The sequence below is a fragment of the Nyctereutes procyonoides genome, unplaced genomic scaffold (assembly GCF_905146905.1).
Source record: "Nyctereutes procyonoides isolate TBG_1078 unplaced genomic scaffold, NYPRO_anot_genome, whole genome shotgun sequence".
In the NCBI taxonomy this organism is placed as follows: Eukaryota; Metazoa; Chordata; class Mammalia; order Carnivora; family Canidae; genus Nyctereutes; species Nyctereutes procyonoides.
This window is the reverse complement of record NW_026575037.1, coordinates 23,169,457-23,184,444: the sequence shown is the minus strand read 5'-3', so window position 1 is coordinate 23,184,444 and position 14,988 is coordinate 23,169,457. Positions and strand designations below refer to the sequence as shown.

Genomic DNA, 14,988 nt, shown 5'->3' with positions numbered 1-14,988 from the left:
ACTTTTTGAGCCACGTGTATGTATAGTGTTCTTCGTTGCATTGAGTTTACTTTGAGAATACCATCCTTCCCTGGTTATCTTCATGTTTTAACCTCCTATCTCCCTCCAGGCCTCTTTGATGATTCCTCTTTTTTTTTTTTTTTTTTTCTTACCTCTTGTCCTTATAGGGCCCCGGGTTCAGATCTTGGTCATGTGCTTTATTTGTGGGATTCACTTGATGATCTCAACCAGACTCAAGAATCTGAATAATATCTATATTCCAGTGATTCCCAGACCAGTGTTTATCTCCAGCCCGGGCTTGCTCCTCTCTCCAGACTTGTATGTCCAACTGCATCCATGGAATTTCTAACAGATACCATACTTTTGACATGTCCAAAACCAAAGTCCTTGATTTTCACTTCTAAATCTGTTCCTTGGACAAGTTTTCCCAGCTCAGTTCAAACAACTATGTCATGATAGCGGTTTAGGTCAAAACTTAGAGTCAGCCTTGATGCCACTTTTCATCCTTGAAATCAAGTCAGGCATGGAATCCTACTAGCTAGTCCTTACAAAGGCTACCACTCTGGTCGGGGCCACCCTCATTTCTGCGTGAATCATTGTGATAGCTTCTAACCTCCTTTCTCTGTCTCCCTGTTTCATTCGGCTCCCTATCTGTAGTCTCCTCTTTATAAGGTAAAGAGAGGAATCTTTTTAAAATGTAAATCTGATTATGTTCCGCCTGTCCTGAAAAGCCAGCAACTGTGCCTCATTTTACCCAGAAAGAAAGTCCCTATAATGGCAGACAAGACCCTAAATGGCATTCTAACTTCACCTCTCATTGCTCCTCACCTTGTTTACTTCCCTCCAGTCATACTGGACATCGGGCTGTGATGCTTACAGGACAAGTTATACTTTTAAGATCTTTTGTGAGCTATGCCCTGTACCCGCAGCACCTTCCCACAGATGATCTTATAGCTAACAACTTCCTGATCTTTTTCAAGTCTTTGACCAAATATCAACTTCTCAATGAAATCTATTGTGATCATGCTATTTTATTGGCAAACTATTTCCTCCTCTACCTTCCAAATTCCCCTTACTTATATTTTTCTCTTTTCCATTCATTTAGTCCTTCTTAATATGTTACATAACTTACGTATATCACATATGCTTATTGAATATTTTCTCTCTTCCACCACTAGAATGTAAGCTCCTTGAGTGCAGAAATATTTGCTTTCTCACTGATACACACTAACGAGAGTAGTACTTGCTGCCTCGGAGGAAATGAATAAAATCTTGGTTGACTGATTGAACAATGAACGAATAAATAAATAAATAAATAAATAAATACATATTTTGCTGTGATTTTATGAGGCTTAAATAAAACACTGTATCTCACAGCACCTATCACAGTCAGTCCCTGGCACGGAGAAAACACTGATAGATTTTTTTGTTCTTAAGCAATTTGCTCAGAATAAATCCTGTGGTCATTGAGACATTGAAACTATTTTCCTCACATAGAATAAGGTTCCTATGTAAAGTTTTATATGAATCCTGAAAATGATTGGATTTCAATGAAGAACTTTAATTTGAGGGATTTTTGTTTATCAAATCTCATGCTTGTTTACATGATGATAAAATTTTGGTTGTAAAAAGACTTTTCATGAGCACTTTCTCAATGCAAGATTGGTGGTACTATAATTTTTTCTGCCCGGGGGTGAGTAGCACATCATTTTAGCTGTCTTGCAAGCTGTCTTTATCCAAACTCATTTAAAAGACAATGTATCTTTTAAAAAAATCACATTTTATTTTGAAGATTTTGAAGAAGTAACTGTCACATTTCTTACATGCATTTGATTAGGAGACGAACAAAGGAAAGAATTTCACATTTTGCCAATTTGAAAAAAGGAAAGATATTCTTCACGTCAAGCCAACCATTCAGTTCCTGAATATTTGTGACAGGTAAGGCTTATCAGATCATAGGAATCCTAACCAGCGCTTCTGGAGTTTTACAGGCCTTTGGTTTCCCTCTTGGAATAAAGAAGATAAAGAACATTTGCATGGGAAAGAGAACAATTGGAAAATTCCTCTGTGTAGGTGATCCCAGAACTGGGGTAGTCTGTGTTATTTGCAGCATTTCAGGCATGTTTATAAGTGCTTAGAAAAAGTGCCCCTCTCCCAGGAGTCGTTTTACAAGAGGGACTGGGGGAAACCTTGTGGGCAGAAAAATATGGTAAAGGAGAGGCCACCCTACCCGAGGCTCCGCTGTGGGGAGAGGATCTAAATCTCAGGTCTGTCAGTTTCCTTCTCTTCCCCGGCCTGTGCAAGACTCTTCAGAATGAATCAAATTCCCGTGTTTATTTTAGGTATTAATTTAATATGGACCAGGCCGATAAAAGTTATAAATCTTTGCAGCTACAATAAAAAGACACGCACAAAAAGCAACTCACTCTGGCTTTTCTATGGTTATAGATACTTCGAGCTGATAGCACAGATGGAATCAACACGTGGAAAACAAGATTCTGATCTAAAACACCTTATAAAAAAAAAAAGAGAGAGATTTATCATCGGTTTAAAGAGTAGCGAGTTAACAAGGCTCCAGTGTGAACACCGCCTGACCGTGGGGGAGAAGGTTTATAGCCAGTGTCACTTCCAGCTGCCAGCAGGTGCTGCTCTGGATGTCAGTCCAAAGACCCGATTCATTAAGTCGTGCCACTCCAGTACTGTACTCTTTATGACAAGAAAAACAAGAAGGAACAGTGAGTCTCTTATAGTTAACCCATAAAACTTCACACTCTGACCTCAACCATATAAACCAGAAGTGAAAGAGGCAATTGCAAATCTGACCAATAAAACTGGTAAAGCACTTACATGCTGGGATTAAAAGACTGTATGTCTAGGTACATGGGGAAAAGAACAATTTGCAAACTCCTCTGTGTAGGTGATCCCAGGACCAGCGGGGTCTGTGTTCTTCGCAGCATTTCAGGCATGTCTGAGCATCCTTCCTTGCTTGGCTGCCACGTGGCACCCCCAGGAGCGGGTTTCCACAAGAAACTGGGCAAGCCTCTTGTGTAGAAAGCCATGGGGAGGAAAAGGCCACCCCGCCAAGCCTCTGTTGTGAGGAGAAGGTAGGATATCACGTCTGTCAGTTTTCTTCTCCATTTTTAGATGAATCAAAAAGACGCTTATGTGTTCTAGAAAGAGAGAGGCCTCCAAGTAGGAATGAGAGAACTGGTTTATAGGAAAGGGCAGACACAGGTCACGAGGCAGTGCTACTGGGGACACGATAGAGCACCAGGATACAGAGATGAACTTTCCAGGCCTCTCTCAAACATGAGGCTTTGGTGCACGAGGGCTTCAGCTTGCGCTGCTCCACTTAGACGCTGGTGGGACTGATCGTGAGTTTCTCTACATGGAAGAAAACAGACAAATCTACTATGTCTAGTGCTTTGCTGTATGCAGAGCTAGAATAAATGTTTTTGAAAAAACACTTTCTATATTCCGCTGGAGGTAAGGGCAGGGAGGAGACCATTGCTGAGAATGAGGACTCTTTTGCTAAAGAAAGCTCCAGAATGTGTGCCTGGGTAACTTTGGATAATTTGGGTAGGCAGTAAACTGTGACCTTGTCATCGTCTTCTTCTTCTTCTTCTTCTTCTTCTTCTTCTTCTTCTTCTTCCTCTTCTTTAATTGGAGAGAAGGGATGAACAAGAGAGAGAACGCAGGAGCAGCAGAGGGAGAGTGAGAAGAAGACTCCCCAGCTGAGCAGGGAGCCTATGCGGGGCTTGATCCCAGGACCCCAGGATCATAGCCCCAGCCAAAGGCAGACATCTAACCAACTCAACCACCCAGGCATCCCTGTGACCTTGTCTTCTAAAGAAGTCATAGACAGCTAGAGATGGGAGAAGGAAGAAAAAGTCTTTAAGAAGAAGAACTGACCCTGAGAAGATGGTCATGAACCAACTATCAGGACTTGACTGGGAGGAAAGTTTATTATTTTCTCATCTTTATTTAAATTTCTTTTGTATTTATTATGCTCTGATATAATCTCATACTAATATCCCAACTGATAGTAAAGTGCGCTGCATACGATAGTTTTTTATTTGCTATACTATTGATGAATTTGGGACAAAGCAGTGTGAGGGAGAGGTAAGTGGAGCCTAGGGGCCCAGGAGAAGTAGGCAACGAGAGCTGAAGTAAGCCTCCTCAAAATACCTTGGGTGGTAAGCAGCATTTTAAAATGACCCCCACCCCCTGTGGGTTTGATAAGGTGTCACTATCCTGATTATATTACAAGGCAAAGTAATTTTAGAGATACAAATAAGGTTGTTAAGCAGTTGACCTTAAGATAGGGAGTCTCTAGACTAGCCCAATCTGATTATGTGAGATTTCAAAAACAGAAAGAAAGAAGTTTTCTCCAGCTGATGGTAGAAGAGGAAGTCAGGGAGATTTAAAGTTCAAGATGGATTTGACAAAAGAGAGATTCATTGCAGAGCTGGGTTGGGGGAGTGGAGACATAAGGATCTGTAAGCAGATTTTGGGGAATTAAAGTGACCTTTGGCTAATAGCTAGAAAGCAGGCTAGAACCTCAGGCCTACAACCACAAGGAACTAAATTCTTCCAACAACTTGAGAGAATTTGGGAGTGGATTTTTCCCCAGAGCTTGCAGATAAGAGACTAATCTGGCCAATATTTTGATTTCGGGTTTGTGAGACCCCATACAGAGAGCCCAGCTGAGCCCTCCTAGGTGTCTGACCTAATAATGGTGAGGCAGTAAGTGGATATCACCTTAAGGTACTAAGGTTGTGCTAATTTTTATGCAGCACTAGAAAACTCACATTCCTCTAGCAGTGGCAGATCCTACTTCTGATCCTGTTGGCAGGACAGGTTGAATCAAAACATCGCCAGCAATGCCAGAAGACCAGGAGTCAAAGAGAGAGACCAAGGGCAAGTGTTTGTCCTCGTGCTAGAGCCCAGTTGGTAGTAACTCTGGTGTAGATGCCAAATGGGTCAAAATGACATCTCAGGAGAGGGAGAATGGCTCTTTGGCTGGACTACCTCAGCTGCTAGTCCTGTTGGAAGGAAAGAAGAAAGAAATTATGATGAGGAGGGCTTAGATTTTTATTTTCTTTAAAATATTGTCCCATAGAAAATTGAACCCAATTTGTGAGCTGGAAACTGACCAATCTATCAAAAGCCTCCTCCTTGGGGAGGAAGTCAGCAGAGACGGGAGCATAGGGAAGCCTTGAGCTCTTTCCCCTGGGAGTCAGTTGTCTAGCTTGAGGTCTCCAAGGCATCAGCAGTCCCAGCATGGATGTTTCAGGTGGCGTCGTCAGAAGACAGGAATGTGTGAGGAACCTCAGTCTGTTTTCCTCTGACCCACAATAGTGTTAGCGTGAGAGGCTCTCACCCTAGCAAGCGGAGGGATGTCAAGAAGATACCTCCCACCTCAGAGGTCCTGGTCTGGAGAGGGGGAAGTTGGCAAATACGGGAGGATAGGTAGTAGGTAGTGCTGGGCACACACGACTCACCCTAGGAACACTTTGGCCAGACCAAACAACAATATAAAGGCAAGCCAAAGTCCCGAAGCAGTGGATGGGGGTTAAAACCAGGGTTACAGGAATTATTCTTCATTTGAATGATCCTTGGTAGACATAGATGTGTTTATCGGCTCATAAATATATTTGAATTTCATGAATCTCACACTTGAAAACAAACTCAGTGAATACACTTTCAAGTACTTACTCCTCAGTTCAACACAGGCACATTAATCAAGGCAGGATCCTTGGAGTGAGAAACACAGCACAAACTTGGTGCTTCCTTCCTCCCTTCAGATCTAGTTGGAATTCAGACCTCCTTCCTAAGATGGTAATTCCTATGTTTTCCAATGATATGTATGCATTAAACACTGATTTGGCAACTGCTTTCATTTTATCAGTCGCAAGTACACTTTATACAAATATTTCCAAGTGGTAAGTGTTTTTGAAGATGAGATTTTTTTTTAACTGAATTCTATGCCCAATTCTGAGAGAAATGCACCACATTGAACCATTTTATTTCACGAGATTTTTCTTTCTTGGCCCCTGGTCCTAATTTCCTTATCTTGAGGAGAGAGAAAGAGTCAGAGGGATATGAGAGAGTGGAACCTGTGCCAAGATGTAGAGTTAAGAACTGGTACCATCGATTATGGGCTGCGTGAACTTAGAGTTTGTCCATCCTTCTCAGTCTCAATTTTCCCATTTGTTCCCCATTTGTGTAGCTGTGAAGATTAAATATTACGAGTTGAATGACAGGTTAGTACACCATAAATGTTAGTTTCTATGATTTAAAGAAAAGCAGCTCTATAGCTAAATGACTAATTATTTCATTATTCAACTGCTATTTTCTGGGAAACTGCAATATTTTATTTAACTCTTTTTATAAAAATTGTATGTTTTGACTTTACAACCTATAAACATTTTTTTAATGAGGGGAAATGAGACTATGTTGACTTTATCCTAGAATTCGTTTCTGAAAATCATTTGCCTTAAAATTATTGGCATCTCTAAAATGTCTTAATTTTAACTTTAAAACAATAAATGAGGTTGAAGTGTCATTATAAAAGAAAGTCAGATTTTTTAAGTATCAGCCAATTTTTAGCATCATGTCTTTGTATTAAAATGGCATTTCTCTTTACTCCAGGGAGAGGGAGGGGGGGTTTCATATACTACAGTTGCCAAAACTAGTGAGTTATAAATTAATAGGAGACCTACTGAAATAAATAAATCTTTAAGAAAAATACCTAGAAAATGAGAGACCCAAATTCATCTCTTAAACTCAAGCCAGAAGACACTCATTTCCCAGAAACTCTTCTGCATATTATCTGATTAAGCCCAGTGAGGGCAAGTATATTATTTGGAGAATAAAAGTCCACCATCAAAGACGGTTTTCTAGTATGTTCTTACCAATATATATTTGAAATAATATGTGAAAACACAATCATAACCATGGGGAACAAGAAACTTTGATTTGGAGACTAGATCAAGGCTTCAGGACCTGGGAGATCCACAAAATCAAATTTGATATAACTAGAGACCTCCAGACACATCGTTAAACCCGAGTTGACATCTACTGTCGCTGTCGTACACTTTCACGAAGAATCAACTTGGAGGCAAGGAAAGAGCACTGGCTTTGCAATAGGGTGCAAATCACAGCTCTGCCATTTGCCCTTGTGTTACCCCCTGGAATTTGGTGTTGGCGTGCCTCACTTTGAAAGCAAAGTGGGTAATACACATGAGAAAGTGTGACACAGAATTAAGGGTGACCAGTCTCCATGTTTCAGGTAACGCTATTCTTTCTGATACCACTTTGCCAGTTCTTCAGTCAACTCTCATTGATGGCAGTGGGGTTAGTTGCAGAGGCCAGGAAGACAGGGCAGGCAGGAAAACCTGAGCGACTGAAACTGATTGAAACCTCAAGATTCTCTAGAGCCTGCTTTCTCCTAGGCCTTAATAGAGAAGCCAAAACAAACAAACAAATGAACCCAAAACAAAACAAAACAAAAAACCCAAGCCTGATTGTTTTGTGTCCGGTTTGTATTTACTCCACTTCTGGAGACACCAAAGCACAGTCAGGGTCACAAGCAAAAACAGAAACAAAACGACACCCAAAACTAAGAGACAAGGATAGTCTGAAGTGAAAAAGAAAATCAGAGTGTGTCTAATTCACAAACTGATTATTAATACCAGACATTTGAGCGTTGACTACATTGATATGATTAAATGACGCCAGAAGGCTAAGAGGGTCCCCCTAATGTAAAGCAAGTCGTATACAGTTTGCCAGTTTTTAGCGGGAGTCAAGGGAGAGAATTCAACTCCATGATTTCCCTCCACAGTGTTACGTATGTGATAGGATTGTTTAATTGTAAGACAGTAAAATCATTTTATGAGTTTCGATTTCATGTTTGTACGAAAGCCAGCGTACTCAGTAGGGATGACCGGGTATTATACATTCCTCTACGGAAGAAGCTATAAAGAAATTGAAACTCATTTTCTTCTCGTTTCTTTCTTAAGCACGAAAAGACATTTGGTTGGAACTGAATGTGTTTGTGTTTTAGGGTTTTGTAATAGAGTTTTGATAAAAGCTCCTTGTCTCTTCCTTTTAGGTGTTTTTTTTTTTAATATTTTTATTTACTGTTTGAGCAATTCCAGGAACTACTCACCTTTGGTTCATGGTATTGACAAGTCTTCATAATGCAACCCAATTTTCAGGGTGATTGTGAAGCTTTTGTAATTTTCTGGGAAATCTCTGCTCTCGTGGTAGGGGTGGAAGACTGCCCTGCTCTGTTTGATACTCATAAAAGAAACCTGCCAATTGCAATATAACAGCAAGCACTCAAAAAGACATGTGGAAATAAGAAGGAAAATATTTGAGCTAACAGATTTTGTACAAAAATGATGCATAGGAACGTTTAGTGGGATGGATGATTATGTGGTGCCCACCCTGAGGCTGCCTCTGATCCAGCCTGAGCCTCTCCACACATATATATCTGAGCTCGGAGGAGGGAATATAACTACACAAGAGCTATCTTTCTCAATCTCACAACTGTGGGGGTCCTGGTAGTAATTATTGAACTCAGCACTTTTTTGGTGAGCTCAATAAGGATTAAGAAATTTTGCAAACCACTATCAATCTATGGCAATTGGACTTTCAATAAATTGTGAAGATTTAATGCTCTTCTGAGATGAGGATAATCTTTATGATATAAACAATGATGCTAGGCCATCTTTTATTTGGTCCACATATAGAATGAAAAGTAGATTCAGGGCTAATTTGAAGGTAGGACCGGATTTTGATTTTTTTTTAATTTTTTTTTAATTTATGATAGTCACACACACACACAGAGAGAGAGGCAGAGACATAGGCAGAGGGAGAAGCAGGCTCCATGCACCGGGAGCCTGACATGGGATTCGATCCCGGGTCTCCAGGATCGCGCCCTGGGCCAAAGGCAGGCGCTAAACCACTGCGCCACCCAGGGATCCCAGGACTGGATTTTGAAATGAATAGTGATATATCCCTCTCTCATAGTTTGTTATATCTGGCTGAGTTATCCAGCAGACCCGTACTGGTGGTGTTGAATCCTCATTTGCTGATCTTTTGGGGGGTGTAAGCTGTACATGCACTGATTTATCTACTCCCACCTACTCCACTTCGGTCTCTCTGGGCTTTCAAACACTTGCGAAACTCATTTGGCACCACCAGGGAACCAATGTGCTGTGATTTTTCTTTAATTGAGGTATAATTGACATATAACATCATGTTAGCTTCAGGTGTACAACACAATGGCTCGACATTTGTGTGTAGTAGAGAATGATCACCACAAGAGATCCAGTATGCCCTGTCGTAACTCCCCTCTTATCAACCATAGCCGCCATGCTGCATCTTACCTCCCCACGACTTACCTATTTTATGACCAGAAGCTTGTACCTGTTGACCACCTTCTCCGGTTTTGCCTACGCCCCACAACCTGCCCTCCTGGCAATGACTCATCTGTTCAGTCCATCTGACTTTGGTTTGTTTTATTTTGTTTGTTTTGCTTTTTAAATTCCATGCAAACGTGAAATCACACAGTATTTATCTTTTCTCTCCTCTCTGACTTATTTCACTTAGCATAATACCATCTATATAGTCCCAAATAGCAAGTTTTAATTCTTTTTTATGGCTGAGTAGTATTCCTTATTATATATGAATGTATATGTGTATCGCCCACTGATGGGTACTTCACTTATTTCCGCAGCTTGGCTGCATGAATAATGCTGCAATGAACATAAGGAACATACATCTTTTTGAATTAGTGTTTTTGTGTTCTTTGCATACTCAGAAGCAGAATTGCTGGATCATACAGTAAGTCCGTTTTTAGTTTTTTGAGCAAGCTCCATAGTGTTTTCCATGTTGAGGCACCTAGGATAAAAACCTCAGCGCTGCCTCTATCTTCTCTTATCTTTCATGTGACATTTGTTGGCTGATTCTGGTATCTCATCTCCTCCTCCTCTATCTCCTTTCTGACCATATGCCCAGCTTCACTGCTTATCATTGCTCATGTGCATGATGTATTAGTCTACTCGTGGGACTACTTGCATGCAAATTAATTAATTTGTTTAGTCACTGCCCCCTCTACTAAGGGTGAATTAGCTCAGTGGTAGAAAAAAATGTTTTAGTCATATTTTTACATTGGTTCTGTGATGTCTGATAAAGCCCACTGCTTAGCATTTGTATATATGTTTCTGGTCTGTATATTTCTGTGGATATGCATGTGTGTCTGGGTGTGTGTGTGTCCTTCAGTAAAATCCAGCATCACATGAATAGGACCAAGCTATAAATCCAGGCGAGCCAGGTGACAGAGTGAATAATAATGAGTACTATTCCGTGAATGCCAACACTGTACCAGGTAATTTTGTAAGATCAGTCTCAGAACCCTCAGAGGCAGCTGTCATTAGTCATAGCTTCCAGATTCCTAAACAAAACTCAAAGAGGTTAAGAAACCACCTAGATCTACCTGCGTCCAGAACCTTTACATACCTAGAGACAAGTCCTGTGGGAGAAAGAAGAAGGTGCTCTAAACAAAACAAGACAAAATAGGTAAGTCTTGATGATGAGCTTTTTTTTTTTTTTTTTTGGTTTTAAGTTTTGCCCGGACTCCTAATCTGTCCCCTACACTTAATAAGATACAGGATCAGAACTCATTTTTATCATGAGAATTATATTTAGATGAACAATGAAAAAGCAGAGCTAGAGTCCCACTAGATATTTGCATATAAAATTACTTTCTGAGTGTAGAGCTGCCATTTCAGTTTGAATGTGTGTATGCATGTGCATGCATGAGTGTGTGTGTGTGTGTGTGTGTGTGTGTGTGTGTTAATGTTCGGAGACCCAATCTTTGGATTCCTTCAACTGATTTAACTGAAAAGTCCCCGGGCAGAGAAAGCTCAGCACTACGCATAGGAGGAGAGCTGTAACCTAGTGCAAGCTCGTTTATTGCATTTTGAGAATGCTGCAAGTTCTTTCTACTCTTAACTCGATCTACTAAGCTGGTGCCTAAAGTTGGCTACGTGACTATATTCCAGAGTGTTTAAAATAGCTTATCTATATCTGGTCAGATGTAGTCAATGTTGAGAGCGACAAGTTGATATTCTTTCTCAGATTGGGAATTCCTTTCCGAATCAAATCATAAACCCTCATGTACAACATATGCTTGACAAGGATTTGATCAAGTTACTTTGTATCACATGTTTTGGAAAAGTGTTAATGGCTGTTATATTCGCTCTGTTAGAATTTATTTTTGAAATAGAGTTTAATCCTATAGGCATCCTCCTGTTGTGCTCTGGCAGCTCTATTTTTACTCACTTGGCTAACAAGAAAAAAAAAATCCAAAGTCAATCAATTTGACAACACTATGGGTCATGGAATCACCCCATTTCCACAGAGGAGTTTGCTAGAATTCAGCCACCACTCTTTAAGAGCTTTCCATATACTAGGAACCTTACTGTGTGGCTTTTATCTCATGTAATCCCCGCCAACCCTGTGGGTTGGGTACCATTATCTCTATTTTACAGATATGGAAGCTGAGACCCAGAACACATGGGGGATCTGACAAGGTCAGGCATTGGGTAACGATATGCATCCTACATTAGGCTTTTGAGAAGAGAGCAGAATTGTATAGATTGTTTCCCTAAGCCTCAAAGCCTATTAGCCATTACACATCTATTTTAGCAGTTCCTTGTGGTGTCCGAAGTGTAGAGACCGTAATGTCCAAAACACTTTGGGAACTAAATTAAGCCAGATCCCTAGCCGGCAAAACAGACCAGAGATTTGAGTAACATAGCCTTGTGAGTGCAGATTCAGGAATGCAAAGAAATGCAGAGCTTGTGCAATATGCTTCCTCAATCAATGATTGATATTATAAACTTATCTTCCAGTAATGTGAAAGAAAGCTTTTAACTGTGTAGCTTTCACTGATAAGTAGCTCAAGCTGCAGAGTGGGAAGTTTAAGAGATCATCCTGCCTTTGTGACTTTTTAGCTCTGTGACTTTCTGCAAGTTTCTTAACATCTCTGTTTCATTTTCCTTTCGCGTAACCCGAGGATAATAACAGCACTTAGGCCCTAGAATCGTTATAATGATTAACTGAATCCTCACTGAGAATTATTGTTATGATGGTTATTAACATTCCTTTAAAACTTGGAAAATGTAAGTTAGATGATAAAGCTTGTCCAATGGCTATCATTATATTCAAGATACGTGATTGTAACCGAGGTATAAATAATCCATGTGACGCACTACGTTCCCCCCTGCAATTTACATTGCCTAGGAGATAGAATTACCCCTTTACTTTCTGTTTCTCACAATAAAACATTTGTGGGAGAAGTTAACGCAAAGTACTCTTCTTATCTCTAAGAAGCATTTTATAAACTACTCTGAGAAGTCAATAATTCCCTATAATTTACGTAGCACTTTAAAATTTCTTGATGTGTTTTTACGTATCTTACCTTATATTTACAACAACTCTGTGATGTCGGGAAGCTAAATATTACAACTCTTATTTACAAAAGTAGAAGGTGAGTTAGAGAAGTTTCAGCAAAAGGAAGAATAGATACTCTGTCTTCTAATTCTTAGTCTCTGGGATCTTCCTCTAGGAGGACAGACAACATGACATGGCTTGGTCAACTGTAAACTAGAGTGTCCCCTCTTAGCCCACTTGGGGGGAACATTTCCCCTGATGTGGAAAAGAGAGCACAGGAAGAAAAGACTTCAAAATCACCTAGAATCACCTTTAAAAGTACTGGAACTTTTTCTCTTTGACGCTAAAGTCTTCTGAAAGCTTCTAAACAAACATAGAATTAATTATAAAAGTGAGGCCCCAATTTATTAACTATAGTCAAGGTCTTTTCTCCTGAAAAACATCATTCCCAATTTCTTTGTTACCGATTAAAGATCATTGGAGAAACCCAGCCTACACAGGAATTCTATAATAAATCTTGAGGAATAATCATCCTAGGGTTATGTTAACTTGCATTTTATGTGATTCGGAGTCACAATACAAAGTTAAAGTACTATACAGTAAAATAGTTTTGCAGATGGCTAGTTTGAGAGATTGTGACATTCTCCGGTGGACAGTGGACATTGTGGGGTAGTGTGTCCAGCCACAAAATTATGAACTAATTTATAAATTAATAAGAAAGTAAATAATGTAAGCATTGAGTATAATAGGTGATGGGAATCAGGGGGTGTGCTTGCACCGGGCGATGTATGGAAGTACTGAATCACTATATCATACAACTGAAACTAGGATTACGCTGGGTTAATGAACTGGAATTAAAAAACAAAAAGATTTAATTAAAAAATGTAAAACGATGGTGCCTGGGTGGCTCAGTAGGCTGGGTGTCTGCCTTTGGCTTCGGTAGTGATCTCAGGGTCCTGGAATTCAGGCCCGTGTAGGGCTCCCTGCTCAGAGGGGAGCCTGCTCCTGGCTCTCCCTTTCTCTCTGCTCCTCCCTGCCCCCTCCCCCACTGCTCATGCTCTCTCTCTCAAGTAAAAATAAATAAAATCTTTTACAAAATGAAAAACAAAAAATTAAACACATAATAACACCCCCCCCAAAAAAAAAAAACAGAAACAATTCACAAGCGTTTCTCACTTCCTTTGAGCTAAGGGAGCCATTATAGTCTCACCAACAAGATATAAAGAGAAGAATCTGGATAGGCTTGCCAAGAAACTGTATATATTTACATCAAGAGATTTTTTAGAAGAGAACCAACTCATGTCCTTTGCTTTCCCTTCCTCTTTGTCTGGCAGGATGACTGGGGAAAGTCCAAGGGAACACCATCACCTGCCATCAGGATATCACTAAGCCCCTGCGCCAGCTGTGAGTTGCCTACCTCTCAGTTTCTTATTATCACCAGGTGAATGAATGGATTCATAAACGATTGAGAGAATAAATGAACTCTGATTTTTATTAAAGTCATTATCACTTGGGATTTCTGTTATGGAAGGCCACACCCCATTTTTAAGTGAAATAACACCCAGAGGCAAAAGTAAGCTCTAACAGTAGCTTACAGTCAGTGAGTCTATCCCCCCAACACATACCCACCATCTGTGCAAAGACAACACAAATCAAGCTCTGTCATTTGTGGGCAAGTCCCAAAGACATTCACAAATGTGGTTTCTCATTAAAACCAAAGAAACAAAAAAACATGCTTTTTAAACATGTGTTTTCTATTCTTAAGAACATTAGCTCTATAATGACTATTTGGATTAAAACATAGCAATTAATATTTGTTTTTGTGGACTTTAAATAGGATATGGCAGGAAAATGCTACAAAAAGCCTTTTTATTATATTAACATGGTACAAAGACAATATGTTTGAGAAACTCAGCCCAGAAGCCTGGATTCACTTCTAATGTTTGGTAAGAGCGAAGGTTGGCCGGGCCTGGGAGCAGCCAACACTCTGCTGTGGACCCGGATACCGACACCTCGCAGGTCAGCGCTCGGTTGGGAAGCTGCTCCAGAACTCATTCTCTGACCAGAGGTACTTCTCATTTCCCTAAGAGATGGAAACACTTCAAAGGATTCCTCAATTTTATCATGGCAAGCCCTGGAATCCTTTTTTTTTTTTCTCTCTCTCTCTTTTGAAATCTGGCCTTAGTAACAGAGAGATTTTACCCTGAAGGTTTTAAAATAATGTTAAGCTTTATCATAAATAAACGATAAATTCTGTAATTCATGACAGCGATTGCATCCTTGGTCATTATTTCTATTTCAGTGGATCCTACAAATGACCTATTTTGCATGTACAGTAGACATAGGATCTAGTTCTAAATGTGTTTAATTATAAAACTAGAGGCTAATGAAGAATGAGGAGAGGAAGATTATCTCGTGGGCCCAGTGTAATCCCAAAGGTTCTTCTAAGTGGAACAGGGAGGTCAGAGCTAGGTGGAGAGCTTTGAAGAGGTCATCCTGGGGGCTTTGAGGACGGAGAAA

At 40.2% G+C, this 14,988-nt stretch overlaps 1 long non-coding RNA gene across 2 annotated transcripts; it reads left to right on the top strand.

The window, feature by feature from the left end:
• Window positions 1-10,464: 10,464 nt before the first annotated feature.
• Window positions 10,465-14,672, top strand: LOC129505997 (uncharacterized). Of its 2 annotated transcripts, none has more exons than XR_008663651.1 (3): window positions 10,465-10,590; window positions 13,803-13,872; window positions 14,362-14,672. It is a non-coding gene; the product is annotated as an uncharacterized LOC129505997 (long non-coding RNA). The 2 variants fall into 2 exon arrangements; XR_008663650.1 differs by having other exon boundaries at window positions 14,306-14,672.
• Window positions 14,673-14,988: the final 316 nt, after the last annotated feature.